The 16,297-nt window shown below is 32.8% G+C and overlaps 1 long non-coding RNA gene and 1 pseudogene across 2 annotated transcripts; one reads left to right on the forward strand and one right to left on the reverse strand.

The window, feature by feature from the left end:
* Positions 1–242: 242 nt before the first annotated feature.
* LOC120078378 (uncharacterized) lies at positions 243–9,933 on the reverse strand. Of its 2 annotated transcripts, none has more exons than XR_016529657.1 (3): positions 9,202–9,933; positions 8,146–8,439; positions 243–1,162 (listed from the first exon to the last, which is right to left on the reverse strand). It is a non-coding gene; the product is annotated as an uncharacterized LOC120078378 (long non-coding RNA). The 2 variants fall into 2 exon arrangements; XR_016529658.1 differs by lacking the exon at positions 243–1,162 and adding an exon at positions 7,869–8,048 and having other exon boundaries at positions 9,202–9,855.
* Positions 3,599–4,950, forward strand: LOC150036029 (uncharacterized; annotated as a pseudogene).
* Positions 9,934–16,297: the final 6,364 nt, after the last annotated feature.

A 16,297-nucleotide genomic window follows, 5' to 3' on the forward strand; every position in this document is an offset into this window, starting at 1 on the left:
TCATGTCAGTACATGAACGAATCAAGATCACTTCATTTGTAGCACCTTTACAACAACTTGTAACCGCTACAGAGTAGGCCACATCCAATAGTGTTACTAGAATAAGGCACCCAACCTTATTCGTATACACAGACAATTTTGGTTATTTACTCGAACTTGATCCATCTTTATGTCTCTATATAAAGTTCACGTATTCATGTAATAGCCATGAATTTTAGTTTATTGGATTTAGACTGTATGAATGAAATTTAAAAAATTCAATAACAACTTTATTGAAGAAATGATGAATAACATCTTTATTGATAATAGAATGTGTTTAACTTTACAAACTGTTAGTTTTAGGATAAAAACTCAACACTTGCGTCCTTAGCTCACTTACTTCACTAGATTGAGAAACAGTGTCATCAAGAGTCCTTGTGCCAAAATTCTGAGAGTTCTCCGCCATTGTTGATATGAGTTGGCTTGCTTCAGTCGATGTTTTGTCCGCTAAAGCTCCATTGGCAGACATATCAATGTTACTTCTCTTGGATGGAAGTAAACCTTAGTAAAAATATTGGATTAGATATTGTTCAGATATTTGGTGATGTGGAAAAGAAGCACACAATTGTTTGTATCTTTCTCAGTATTCATACAAAGATTCTCCAACACTTTGCTTAATTCCATATATTTCTTTTCTTATGTTATTAGCTTTAGATGTCGGAACTAATTTTTCTAAAAATTTCTTCTTCAACCCGCTCCAAGTAGTGATTGATCCCATTGGCAAGTAGTACAACCAATATTTGGCCACATCCTTCATAGAGAAGGGAAAGCCCTAAGATTAGGTTGTTCTTGGGTTATCCCATGCGGACGCATTCCATCACATGGTAGATGAAACTCCTTCATATGTTCGTGTAGGTCTTCGTCGGGTTGGCCTCCAAAAGTAGGTAGGAGATGAACAATCCTCGGTTTGAGCTCAAATGGGATGGTTGTCTCTGGATACACGATGTACAAAGGTTGTTGATTATAGTTCGGCTTCGCTAGTTCTCACAATGTTCGTTCTCTTGCTTTGCCCCTGCTTACGGTTGAGGTTATTCTTCTTCTTGATGTTGGTTTAACACTTCAAGTTTTTCTTGTTCTCTTCTTGCTCTTTCCCTTTGTAATCTCCTCTCCTCAAGGTTTATATCTACAACAAAATCACAAAGAAGACTCCAAAATGAGCAGGTCATGGACAAAAGGAAATCTTAATCAAACCTACTATTTTTGTGTTATTCTTTTATATATATATATTTTTAAAAGGAATTCAAGATTCTAAAAGACCAATTGTACGGTTCCCCGGCAACGGCACCAATTTGTTTAGTGCTAAAAATAAGTGTGGTTAATTCTATCTAACCCAAAACAAATGAAATTTATAAAACACACACAACTACTAATACTAACACGTAGTAATAGTGGAAGCTCGAGGTTGATCTATAGAGAATCTCTATTAATTGGCAAAATTGAACTTTGAATTCGAGAAGATAACAACTGGGGGAAGTTTGTTTGTAAAGAAACTAATAAAATTCAAAGTAAAGGCAATCGATAGGAAAATTTTTAGTAATAAGAGAAATGAGAGAGATTATGTAATAAATTTCAATGGAAAAATAAATCACGGGAATTTTTATGTATATTTAGCAAATTCTAATTAACTCAACAAAATTCATGCAATTAAGTTCCATAGTTCATTAAGGATTACCCCTAATGCCCTAATTAGTCAGTTAAACAATTGACTCTAATTTAATTCTTAATTTCTTCCCAAAGACATTCCACAATTAATCTTTAAATTGCATTAAACTCATGAGTTTTCTTAATTATGATGATTCTTGAAATCAAAAGACTGAAAATTCAAGATTGATTGTATGGATGTTGTAAATTAGTAGGTTCTTTCATGAAATAGGAAAAGAAGTCCAAGTTTTCTATCAAGACTACTAATTCTTGCAACCTAATTACAATTTTATTATAGAACCATGTAATTTTGCATATAAAAATTGATCAAAATTGAGTTGTCAATTCATTTTTAATCAATTTATTCAAAATCTCAGCAAGAACATTCAAGAACAAGTAATTACATGAATAAATTCAAAGAAAGTCTTAAGAAAACAATCTACATAATTCCCCAAGAAAAAAATTACCTACTCATGGAGATGTAAATTCTTCAAGAAATCTATTGAGAATTGCATAATTGCTACAAAGAATAAAGTAATTTTGACAGAATCTCTCTAAAATTTACAAAGAATAGCTCTTGGTGTTTGTGGGAATCAAAATCTCTCTAAAAGAAAAAGAATGAAGTTCTTTCTTCTTTGAAGTATGAAAATTGAAGAATTTGTACTGAAGAGGGTCGTAGCATTGCGACCCTACGAATTTAGAGGTCTAACGTTGGCTTGCATAGGCGCACACACACTTTTATTTTTTCATCATTCTTAGGAGTGTTGCAATGCTTCGTAGAGCGTTGGGATGCTGCACTGTTTTGCAGCAAAATGTAGCATTTTGTCTTGTAGCATTGGAGTAGCATTGGGTTGTGTTGTTTTGGGAGCGTTATAACACTCCGAGCATTGCTGAAGTGTGTTAATTTGCTTTAGTTGAGGGGTAGAATGGTAGTTTGATTTGATCTTTTTCTTAAGTGATTTGTTTGGTCTATTTTGGCTTGATTTAGCACCATATTCATTGTAATGACTTCATTGTTGTCGAGATTGGATTTTACCTATAATATATATATATATTAAGCAGATAATTGAAGTAGAATTAAGGGAATTAACATAGAAATCATGGTGACATAACATTTGGTCTATCTGCTTTTAAGCTTCTTTTGGTTCGGGGTGTAGGTGGGAACATATTTTAGGCTAAGTCGGAAGATTCTATTTGAACTCTCACCTTTGGTTTTTTTTTTTTTTTAATTTCAATGTTTTGATGATCGATTATGATGATTGAAAGAAATACCTGGTCAATTTTATGTTTCTTTGGTGGTTAATCTCTTGCAAGATGGGGAAGGGAGTGGGTATTTGGAGGTTAAGTTTTTTAGCAAATTGAAGTAAAGAAGGGAAAGCAATCTCAAAGCCATTAGGCATGTGCTCAACATTCTCATGTTGGAGTTTGGAGATGTTTTGGTTATTTTAATTTTCATTATAAAAATAGGTTTTATAAAGAAGGAACAAAGGGGGTTCAGAAGTGGGTGTGATTGAAAAAATGGATTTTATAAAGAAGGGAAAAAGGGGGTTCAAAAATGGTTTGGGGAGTAATTGTTAAAAAATTAAGAGAGAGAAATGAAAGGCTTTTGGAGAGAAACAATTTGTTTTTTCTTAATTGTTCTGGATGCTGGTTTAAACTTGGTTTAAATATATTTTTTTTGTTAAAATTGAAGTAACTGGGATCCTATTCATTCTGCACATCTTTTTGTTCTCTTTTGATGTATTGAATGAGTTGATTTGCTAGATTATGATTTATTTCTAAGAATTGTTTATTATAATTTAACTAATGATGAGATAAAACATTTTGTTTATCATGCAGATATGAATGACATATATTCAGCTACTGAATAACAAATTCTTATTGTCTTTTGTCCTATTTAGAGATGATAAAACAAGCAATGAAAACATCTTTTCTATTGGTATTAATACTATTGTATAAAGGACAAACACGTAAGAGAATTATGAGTGGAAGTTCTTTCTATAGGCATCGAATTAAATAGTTAAACTTTTTTTGTCTAATTCATGAGAGTGATTTCATATGTCTCGAGACGACACGAATGAATAGGAGATGTTTTACTATACTATGTTATATGCTAAAAAAAGCTTGCAAATTAAGAGGCACGACAAATGTAGAAGTTGAGGAGATGGTTGCAATATTTTTACATATCCTTGCACATGGTGTTAAAAATAGAGTTATACGTCAAAATTTTGCACGTTCAGGAGAAACAATTAGTAGACATTTTAATATAGTCTTGAACTTTGTGATACGAATATATGAGTTATTACTTAAACATCCTGAGCCTATTCCTGCCAACTTCTTGGATGAAAAATGGAAATGGTTTAAGTTAATTTTTGTTTTATAGTTTTACTCATGTTTAAATATTAGTAGATGATTTAATTAATTTAGAATATTCTTTGTATGTAGAATTGTCTAGGGGCATTAGATGGAACCTACACTAAAGTCAATGTGGGTATTCTCAATAGACTTAGGTATCGAACCAGGAAGAATGAAATTGCTACTAATGTCTTAGGAGTTTGCTCCCAAGATATGCAATTTATCTATGTTTTACCTGGATGTGAAGATTCGGCTTTTGACTCAAGAGTTTTAAGAGATGTTGTATCTAGGAGAATGGATTAAAGATTCCAAAAGGTAACATGTATGATATTAGGATTGGTATGTAGTTTGGATTACAAACACGCTCTACATACATTCTCAAGTATTCAGTTGGTGTATTTAGGTTGTTACTATTTATATGATGCTGGCTATATAAATGGTGAAGGATGTTTGGCTCCTTACAGAGGACAACGATATCATTTAAATGATTGGATGCAAGGATACCAATAAAAAACTCCATCTGAATTTTTTAATATGAAGCATTCCTCTACGAGAAATGTAATATAACGAGTATTTGGACTACTAAAAGGTCGATGGACTATTCTTCGAGGGAAATCTTATTATCTAATAAAAGTTCAATGTTGCATTATAACAACTTGTTGTCTCATTCATAACCTTATAAGAAGAGAAATGCCTGTAGATATGTTAGAAGAAGATGAAGTTGGAGACACTCATTCAAATACTTTTGACATGGATAACGATCGAATAACCCATATTGAAAGTTCAAATGAATGGAAAAATTAGAGAGATAACTTAGCAATTGAAGCAGCAGAACGAGAAATGGACAACAATGATTTTTGGAGAGAAATGGATGGTTTTTATGTGCCTGATCCACCAATAGTTGGAGGGGAATAATGAATGGATCTATCTCAATGAGTGAAGTAGCAACGAATATATAATCTACTGCACATACATCAAATAGGTCTAGTAAGAAAAGAGCAAGAAGTGTAGACCCATTGGTGGCGGTAGTGAATGGTCTTGAGAATGTTATGAGCAGTAATCTTTCAAGCGCTAAGGATAATATTCAAGAAATTGTTGTGTTTTATCGATAGGTAGTGGAACGAGAGTCTACAAGAGAAGCACGTCGAAACTCATTAGTTAGTGAAATTAGAAAGGTAGATGGATTAAGTGTTCAACAAAGGGTGAGAACGGGTAAGATTATCACTAAAGACCAATCTCAGATTGACTATTTATTTAATCTTCTACATGATGAAAGATATGAATCCATAATGGAGGTTCTACAAGAAGATGTTCATTCTTAAACCGTGGGAATATCGTAATATCTTCTATGTAATAGGAGACTTTATAACATGTTATACATGGGCAATTATATATATATATATATATATATATATATATATATATATATATTTGTGCCCTTATCAAATGATGTGTACTCCTTATTTTGAGCTAGCATGTTAGCGCTTGCTAAGTATCCTCATTTTGAATGAGTGTTGCACTATACTCTTGTTTGTAACTACGAATATTGCCATAATATAAATGCTTATTTTATCTACGTTTAGTATTTATACTTTGATATTGGTCATATTTTATTTTTGGAATAAAAAATAATTTAATTACTTAAGGTTTTTTTTTTAATAATTGTAAAATAAAAATAAAACTGCACAAATTAGTTATTTAAAATCAATTAAGGAAAGTTTTTTTTTTATATTAGTTATATGCTTTATAATTGCACAAATTTTTTTAAAGTGACCACACAATTTAAACAAAAATAACATTTACTTGGGTAAAATCTAATAATATTCCCGTGCAACACCAAACACATATATTACTTATTCCTAGAAAAAGTTGATAACATTCAATTATTTTTAATTTCCAGCATACTATTTCTAGGCATTGACATTGTTTTCCTATGTACAACCAAACACCACATATAATTTTCAAACATTATTTTCCTAATCATCTAAAAAATCTCAATCCAAACGTCCCCTCGATGCATGGGTAAAGGGATACACACGGGATCCAGTTTAATAACTCAAGTCACCGAATATTTCATTCCACGTGGTTCTGGTAGTGTCTGTCAACACGGATTGGGCTAATTTTTTAATCCATGTGATTTAGACCCTAATGGCCCATTTTGCTCTTTCAATTTAGGCCCTTTTAATTTTAACCAGCGTGGCATTCTTGGATCAGGTCATGGATTCGGTTCTGAGTCTGATGGTTCAAACGGGTCTGCTGGTCGAATTTCATGCCAATTTTGCTCCAAACTTAGTTGCCATAATTGTGTGAAGTTTTCTTATCAGGGTCGTCATCCACATCTCAATTGACATGACACATAACTCTATCAATTCTCAATCCTCTGGCAGAGGTGTTTAAAAAACCCGATAACTTGAAAAAATCGATCAACTTAACCTATTCCGTGCGGTTTGGGTTGAGTTGAGTTCGAAAATTTTATAGGTTGGGTTGATTCATGCATTCACCTAATATAACTCAAACCAACCCATACCAATCCAAATTTATTATTAAATTTTAAAAATATATTTTTTTTGTTACTTATAACACAATTATTTATATATATATTGATTTTAATTTTATTTAATTCCATTTTTTTAATAATTTATTCTTCAATCATTCTTAAAAGTAGTTTCTTTGCACTCTAGAAAAACAAATTTCACTATATAAATTGAAATTGAATAGTTAATCTTAATTCAATATATGAAAATAATTAAATTAGATTTTTACATATTTACATTTTACTTCTTTCAAGAACATAATTTTAAATAAATGAATTGATTAACCCAAACCAACCCAATCCAAATATTTCATGGTTGGGTTTGGATGGATTCATTTTTTAATAAGGGTTATTTGAGTTGAAGAAATTTATAACCCGAACAATTGGGTTGAGTCTAAAAAGTCTTTCAACCCAATCCATGAACATCCCTATTCTCCGGTGACAACTCTAATAATTTCTAGTTGTCTAATAATGGGTGTAACATTCATAAGACAATTGAGTTGGCAAATCACAATTTATTCAACAATTAAAATGGTAAAAAATTTGTCACGATTGGTAATGGCCAATTTTTAAGTATTTCAAAATACTAGCGGTGTACACTCTCAACTCCTTCTCATACCTTTAATCTTTCCAAACTTCTTCATGCTCCTGATCTCGCTACTAATCTTTTGATGCATTCACAAATTTTGTAATGATAATAATTGTAACTTATCATTGAAATTGACTAGTTCCTCATTCAAGATAAAGTTTACCGGCCGGACATTATACACCGGTGAAAGCATCAGCGATCTCTATCCAATTCCAAGCCCTTACATCTTATCTAATTCCATACTACGCTAAAAAAACTTACAATTTTCATGCAAAATAAGAGTGTTTGTTATGGAAATTTTAGTTTGGACATCCTAATCCAAAATTTTTTTGTTCATTTTTATCTTTTATTGATCTTTCTGCGGCTTGCTCTTTTTCTACTTGCGAATGGATTAGTTGTTTAAAACCTAAAATATCTAAATTAGCATTTTCTATGTCCTTTTCTACTTCTCTTAACCCACTTGAACTTGTTTAAAACGATGTTTGGGGACCATCTCCCATCATTTCTTCCAATGGATATTGTTAGTTGTTAGCTTTTCTTTACTTTCCCATTTTTAAAACGATGTTTGGGGACCATCTCCAACTTTTCTTTCCTATTTTTCCACTATTAACTGCCAATTTTACAGCAATTACCATATCGTTTTTTAATTCCTCTCTTAGTACTTATGCAATGCAAATACGAAGGAAATATGCAATTTTTAAGACAAAGGCCTTCTTAACCATGCAGTACTCATTACTTCCAACAACTCCCACAACTTATACTGAGGCTTCAAGATATTCTAAATGGAGATTTTCTATGTGTGAGGAATTCAATGCCCTCCAAGAACAAGGTACATGGTCTTTAGTACCTCCTCTCCCATCCATGAATGTTGTTGGTAAATGAATCGAATTCCTATGATGGGCTTTTGCCTCAGAAAAATTATACAAAACAGAGATAAATTACAAGATTAAACATGCTTTTAGAAGATTATTGGGAAAAGAATAATTACCTTTGAAGAACAGTCTTCGATATCTTCTCCCGATTTGATTGATTTTTCAACGACACATACAAACTCGTCAAGAATGAGACACCAGTAAGTATATCTACTCCATTATCCTCTTGGACAAGGATGGTTTGTGGGAACCAATTGAAATGAGAAGAAGAGGTGCAGAGAGTTTTTCTTGAGAGAGAGTGAGCGAGAATGTCTTTTTTCTCTTTAGAAAAAACTTAGAAGAACTTGCGAGATCATTTCCCATATAACCGTGAGGAGAGTTTATGACTCCCTTTCCCACTCACCACTTCCCTGCATTGGGAAGTTATTTAATTAATAAATTTATTAAATAAATTCTAGTTCAATTAATTAATTAATTAGTTAAATCTAATTTAACTAATTAATTAATTTATTAAATAATAATTAATTAAAATCTAATTTAATTAATTAACTTATTAATGAATTAAATCTAATTCAATTAATTATATATTTAAATTAATGTATATGTGAATCATATTCTAATATATATTTTCTCTCCTAACTTATAGTTTTAGTGTGAATCTCTTCCACATTAATTTTAACATATAGTTTAAATATGAATCCAATTTATATTAATTTAATATTTGAATCTTATTCAAATATTAATACTCTCATATTATAAATTGAATTTTGAATCTAATTTAAAATTAACTTTATATTATAATGCATCTCATATATCAATTCTCTTAAGTAACTTGAACATTTCAAATTCTTTCAATGTGAAATATCATTGTTTAACTCGTTGTGAGCTAGCAAATGAGCTTAATGGACCTAGTTATAAGCTCCAACGATACGAGAATAATTAATTAAATTTGTTAATTAAATTAATCAACATTCATTAACTATAGGGCATTCCACTAAAGACCCATAGTTGCACTCCTATAAACTATAGATTATTTATGTATCCATTGATTTGACCATTTTACGTAAGTCAATTCTTCACAAGTTGTTCATAATTACAGTTAAGTCAAGTTACCATTTCCCCCCTATAATTACCTTTTACTCCTCTAATGAACAATTTATTTATGGTCTTACCACAAATCAAGTCTCTCTCATGCAAGCGAGAGGGTGAGGCCTTGCTGTTCAAATCCTGGAGTTAGCAGTTAAGGCAACAACCTTTCTACTTACTCTCAAGTGAAGAAAGAGTGAATTCCATCTTGTGTAGCTATGTTCCCAGCTCCCCACTCGGTATCTCCCTTTAAGTGATAGGTATATTGAGTCTGCAACTAAGGTCATTCTCACTTGTACAAATTAAAGAACGACCCTCATGAGCAGGAATCACAACTCACTCAGGATTGAAATCGAGTTATTGAAGGAATTGAATCCTCACGGAAGCGTGTGAACACCATGCCAATGACAGTCAATTTTGAAAAATACACAAAACAAAGAAATAAAACTCATAATACGGAATAAACATTTACTTATATCATGCTTTTTGGGAGGAGAAAGGATAAGAAATACTAACCCTTGAATACTATCTTCACGTATTTCTTCTCTTGAACTGATCTCTCCGAACTCATGAACTCACGAACAAAAAATTCCTTATTGGATCTCAAACAAACATGTACAGGAAAATCTTCAACACAAGTACAGGAAAACTTATAGACACCACCACTTAGAATCCTCACTATTCTCAGGACAAGCTAGGATCTATGGGCTCTTAGTTTTGGTAGGGGAAGAAGTTTGTGTGAGAGAGATGAAGTGTTGAGGGAATTCTTTTATAGAGAGAAACAAAACACAGTTTTTATGTATATGCTTTTCAGTATTATGCAAAAATCAATTCTCTCTCTTTTTTTAACGAGAGAATAGGTGGGAGGCCCTCCACCACTACGCATCTGACTTTTATATGAATTAATTTATATATAAAAGCTAACATATATAAATTGAATTAATAATGTTAATTAATTAGCATTTAATTAATCAACTATTAAATATTACATATTTAATATCTTTGAATCATATTCAAACCACATTCTCTCATATAACCTATACTTTTATATGAATCACATTCACATAAATAATATTTGAATCTTATTAAAATATTTATCTCTCTCATATTATAAAGTATAATTTTGAATCTCATTCAAAATTAACTTTATATAAAATGTATATGTATACATTATATTTATTGTATCTGTATACAATTAATTCTCTTATTTAATTTGAACAATTCAAATTAATCCAAAAATAATTTATCCTTGTTTTACCTTTAATGAGCTAATGAGGATATCTGATGGATCTACAAATTAGAAGCTCCAGTGATACGAGATTAATTAATTAAACTCTTTAATTAAATTAATCAATATTCATTAACTGCATATCACTCAATTAAAGATCTACAACTACACTCTTCGCATTGTAGACACATTTCTGTGTCCATAGATATAACCAATCAATACTAAATCGACCCTTCACGAATTGCCATAACTACAACTGGGTTAAATTATTGTTTTACCCATATAGTTACATCTAATTTCTTAAGTACCACTGATTCCTCTAATGAACAAACAGTTTATAGTTCAACTATATACTAATCCCTCTCGAGCCAGTGAGAGGGTGTGGTCTCATTGTTCAAGATCTGAAATTACCTATCAAGGGAACGATTCATCTACTTATCCTAAAGATGGAAAGGAGTGAATTTCATCTTGTGTAGCTATGTTCCCAACTGCCTACTCGGACAAATCCCCACAATGGTAGGCTTATTTAGTCGACGAAACTGGCCACTCTCACTGATAGCACAAAAAATGTGCTATTTTCCTCTTCTTAATTCTAGGTCGTTACTATGTTTAATGTGTTTATTTGATGATTTTGTAGGTATTGAGCATCTTAAAGGTAGAATCAGTAGTTACGAGTTATTTGGGTGTTAGTTTGGAGCAATTAGGATATAATTTGAGCAACCAGGCTTCAAAGGGATATGAACGGACGAAAACACCCTGGACAGAGCGTTGTGATGCTCAAACGAGCATTGCGCAATGCTATAAGGTAGTAGCTACCTATTTTCTATAAAACAGGGCAGTGTTGCAATGCTACATGGGGCGTTGCAACGCTACAAATTGAAGATGAAAGCGCGCTGCAAGATAGAGTAGCATTGCAACACTAATTTGTGCAGCATTGCAACGCTACGACGCTGCACTATATATATGTTTCTTCGCTTTAGATCAGAAGAAGATGCCCACTTTTGGCCTCCAGTCGAATTTCCCCTCTCTTCTCTCTTCCACTTTGTATTTTGGGTGTTTCTTTAGTAATTTATCGAGTAGATGTCGGATTGTAGCTTCTCATCCTCCATGGAAAGATAAGGTTTTGGTTTCTTAGTTTAGGGATTCGGAGGAACTCGATGTAATTTCTTGAGATTTCGATTTATTGATGTATACAAACTTGTCTATGGGTTTTAATCCGAATTTATGTTTATGAATTGCATGAGTTTAATTGTTGATTGACGCCCAATAATTTTGTTGTATAATTCTAATGCTTTGTGATTAACTTGTAATATTTGACACATATTTATAAGTTAATTCCAAAGGAAGCAATAGGTTCGTTAGGCAAAAAGGATTGCTCCTATCAACCTAGAGAAAAACCATAATGATTGTTTAATTAGACGTTGGAAGTTAAACACCCATCTTAGCGTAATCCCTACAACTTAATGCAATTTGTTAATTTGTATGGAGTGAATTTGTTTTCTGTGCATTTTGATTAATTAGATAATTAGGATCATTGGTTGGGATTCCAATCAATTGGTGTAGGCATAAACAAGAAGTTTAAGTCATAAATTGGATCAATGATCTAAATTATATTGGGTGAATCTATCTCTCTAAGCTAAGATATCTCGATTAATTGTATTTCTATCTTTATTTTTCTTACACTTTATTTTATGCAATTTCGTAAACTCGACCTCTTCCACTCACCCATACAGACCGAAAGATTGTTCACAACTCACTCAGGATTAAGGTCGAGTCACCTGTGGTCCAGTCTTATATTGATGCATTGTATAGGATACCCCCACTTACATGTCATCACATGAGCACTTTGAATCAAATCATTTGTAACACTTACAACATTTGTAACATTTACAAAGTGGGACGTATCCATAATATTACTAGGATAAGGTACCCAACCATATTCATATACTATAAACCTTTTCGGTTATTTCTTGAGCACGATCCAACTGTATGTCAGTCATATACGGTTCAAGTTAATTCAATAACTTTGGATCTTAGTTTATTGGATTTTTGAGTTATGCAAAAAATAAATAACACGTTATCTATTTCAAATAAATAATACTATATCTATTCAATAATTTGCTTACAAATTTATAGTCTACGAGGTTCAGGACATAAATCTCAACAATTAGTTGTAAACGGATTTTTCGAACCAAATATAATACTGATGGTTCAATTGCTTGTCATAAAGCTTGACTAGTTGTTAGAGGTTATCATCAGGATGAAGGCTTCGATTTTTGTAAGAAACCTTTAACCCCATAGTTAAGAAGCTAACTATATGAGTAACTCTTACTCTTGCTGCTCAATATAATTGGTCCTTAACTTAACTAGATGTCACAAATACATTTCTCCATGGACTCCTTAATGTAATGGTTTATATGTCTCAATCTTCTGGGATTTTTGGATAAATCATGCCTCGATCATGTTTGTCTTCTTCACAGAAGTATTTATGGATTTAAACAGGCCTCTCAAGCATGGTTTGATTGATTTACATCTTATTTATTTACATTGGAATTTATTCCTCCTGCTGTTGACTCATCATCGGTCTATTGGATCTTCTTTGACTTACTTACTCTTTTATGCGGATAACATCATTATTACTTGACCTAACACTTCTTATATTAATTTTTCTCTTAAGAAGCAATTGACATTTGAATTTCATATCTCTAATCTCGACCCTTTAAAGTACTTTATGGGTCAGGAAGTTCACTTTTCGACTAATAATATCTTTATCAATCAAGCTAAATGTCTCATAGATCTCCTTACCGCTTCAGGAATGTCTTCTAGAAAATCATTTTCAACTCCCATGTCTACTATAGTTGATCTTTATATCCCACTGCACAACTATTCAATGATCCATCTCTTTACCGTCAGCTTGTTGGCTTTCTACAGTATCTCATATTTAATCACCCTAACATTTCTTTTTATGTAAATTGTGTAAATCACTTTATGCGTTGCCCAACTGTTGTTCAATTTTCAACTGTCAAACGCATTCTTCAGTATCTTTGTCACACTAAGGCACTTGGTATTATCTTCTACCAGGTGATTTATCTCTAAAAGTCTTTTATGACTCCGATTAGGCGTGAGGTACATCAAATCGTCGCTCAACTTCTGGGATCATTGCCTTTATCAGATCTAGTCCATCACTTGGTCTTTTAGAAAGCAACCCATTGTATCTCGCTCACCTACAAAAGTAGAATATCATTCACTTGCCACAACAATTGTAGATATTTATCGAATAAGACAACTCTTTTTTGTTCTTCATGTTCCATTGCCTACTCCTCCAACATTATTCTGTGACAATGTCTCTGTACTATATATGGCTAATAATTCTATCTTCCATGCTCAAACCAAACATATTGAAATTGACTATCATTTTTGTTGTAAATTTACTGGTATTTTATTGAATAAATATTTGCTACACATTTACAATTGAAGAAAATAACATAAATATACATAAGGTGAATAACAACCAAGATAAATCTCCTAGTATTAAGCCTAAATTGTAGCTATGATACATATATAGCAACACCCTCCCACAAACTTAAGTTTGTAGAGTAGAGACCAACTAGAATTTGTGAAGCAACTGAGTAAAGTGACTAGGTGACAAAGATTTTGTAGAAATGTCAGCTGGTTGCTCTATGGTAGATACAAATCGTAAGAGTAGAGTGTTGCTTAGAAGAGGATGACAGACAAAATGACAGTCATTTTCAATATGCTTGGTACATTCATGAAATACATCATCGTGAGTAATTTGGATAGCACTTGATTGTCACAGTGAAGAATAGTAGCAGAGAGTTGAGCGGCCCACATATCTTTAAGGAGCCAACGAAGCCACAATAAATTTGAAGTAGTATCAACAAACGTACAATAATCAGACTCTTTGTTGGAACATGATACAAAAATTTGTTTCTTACTACGTTAGGAAATGAGCGAATCATGTAGATAAAAGCATTAACATGTGATGAATTGTCTATCAGTAGGATCACCAATCTAGTTAGCATTAGAGTAGCCAGATAGAATGAGGGATGACTGAGATGAAAACTAAAGTCCATGACCAAGACTACCTTTAACATAGCAAAGAATACGAAGAAGGGCAATAAAGTGTATAGTGTGAGGAGCTGCCATGAATTGACTGACAACATAAACTGCATAGGCAATATCTGGGCGAGTCACAGTTAAATAGATAAGATTGACAACAAGTTGTCGATATAGAGTGAGATTTTTGAAAGGGACACCATCAAAAGGGGTAAGACAAACATTCGGATCTAGGGGTGTTGAGGAGGTGGCAAAGTCAGTAATACCAAAACGAGCCAATATATTAGAGACATATTTTGCTTGAGATAAGTAGTACCCATCAAAGCGAGATGAGATCTCAAGGCCAAAATAACTAAGTGGTTCAAAATCTTTCATCTCAAAGTGTTATCCTAAATAACATTGCAGATCATATATGGCTTAAGAATCATCACCTGTAATAATCATGTCATCAATATATAAAAGAAGGATACAATATTAGGAAGAGTCTGATGAGTGAATAATGTTGAATCATGGGAGCTGAAAGTGAATCTCAATTGAGTGTTGGTGAAATTGAAAGTTGTAATCCACGCTTGTAGAACCTGTTTCAGTCCATATAATGCACGACGGAGAAGATACACTTTTTAAGGTGGAGAAGATGTGTCAGGTGGTGGCTTCATATATACTTCTTTAGACATGGTGCCATTAAGGAAGACATATTTAACATCCATCTGAATGAGGGGCCACTATTTGGCGCTGCGACCATCAAAAGATTGTGAACAGATGTCATTGAAGCAAAAGGAGTAAACGTCTATTCGTAATCAATACCATATTCTTAAGAATAGCTTTTTTTTCCACAAGTCGAGCTTTATAATATTCAATAAACCCACCAAAGTGAGGTTTGATTTTATAGATCTATTTACAGCCAATAGATTGTTTGCTTGGGGGTAGATAAATGTAATCCTAAGTATGAGTCTTTTCTAAAGCCTATAGTTCTTCATTCATTGCTTGCTACCAAAAAGGGTTAGTACTAGCTTCATGGAAAGACGATGATGCAATAAAGACATAGTAGTGAAAACATGATGATAATCATAGAGGTGATGGAGAGGTTCTCTTACCCGAGTGGAGCAACGAACTGAGGTGATTGAAGCAGGTTTAGGTTTAGCAGAGGAGACAGATGTTGACTTCGGGAGAGCAGAGATAGAAGTAGATTGATTAAGCTCGAAGATGGGTAGAGGATCAAGAGCGATTGTATCATCAGAGTTCAAGGCTGGTTTGGGAAAGTAGGGTCAGGAAATGATGAGTCAGTCTCTAGAAAAAAGGTATTAGAGGGATCAATGAAGAATGTTTGAAAATTGGATAGAGAGAGGTGTGAAAGTAGGAGATACTGAAAAACATACGATGCTCTAAAAAAGTAACGTAGTGAGAAATACATAACCGTTTAGAGATAGGATCCCAACAATGTAAATCTTTATGCTCAGTTCTGTAGCCAAGAAAATAATATAAACCGACACAAGTTTCAAGTTTAGTAGGTTCATGAGGATGTAAAAAGACAAATAAGCGTAATCAGAAATTTTAAGATGAAAGTAAGAAAGAGAAGCACCGTAGAGACGCTCAAACGGAGAGATGTTTTGAAGAACTGAAGAAGGAAGACAATTGATGGAGTGAAAAAAAGTGAGAACAACCTCGCCCTAAAACTTCTTAGGGCAAGAAGCAGCGAGAAGTTGGGCACTAATACAATCCAAAATATGGCGATATTTTTGTTCTGCTCGATCACTTTGTTGAGAAGTATGGGGACATGAACGATGAACAAGAGTACCCTATCAGGTGAGAAAGGAGAGTACAGTTAAATCCTTATACTCCATTGTTGGAGTTAATGTCCTAAATCAAGTTTTAACTTG

The sequence above is a fragment of the Benincasa hispida genome, chromosome 5, assembly GCF_027475165.1.
Source record: "Benincasa hispida cultivar pf3 chromosome 5, pf3_genome.v1.1, whole genome shotgun sequence".
Classification (NCBI taxonomy): domain Eukaryota; kingdom Viridiplantae; phylum Streptophyta; class Magnoliopsida; order Cucurbitales; family Cucurbitaceae; genus Benincasa; species Benincasa hispida.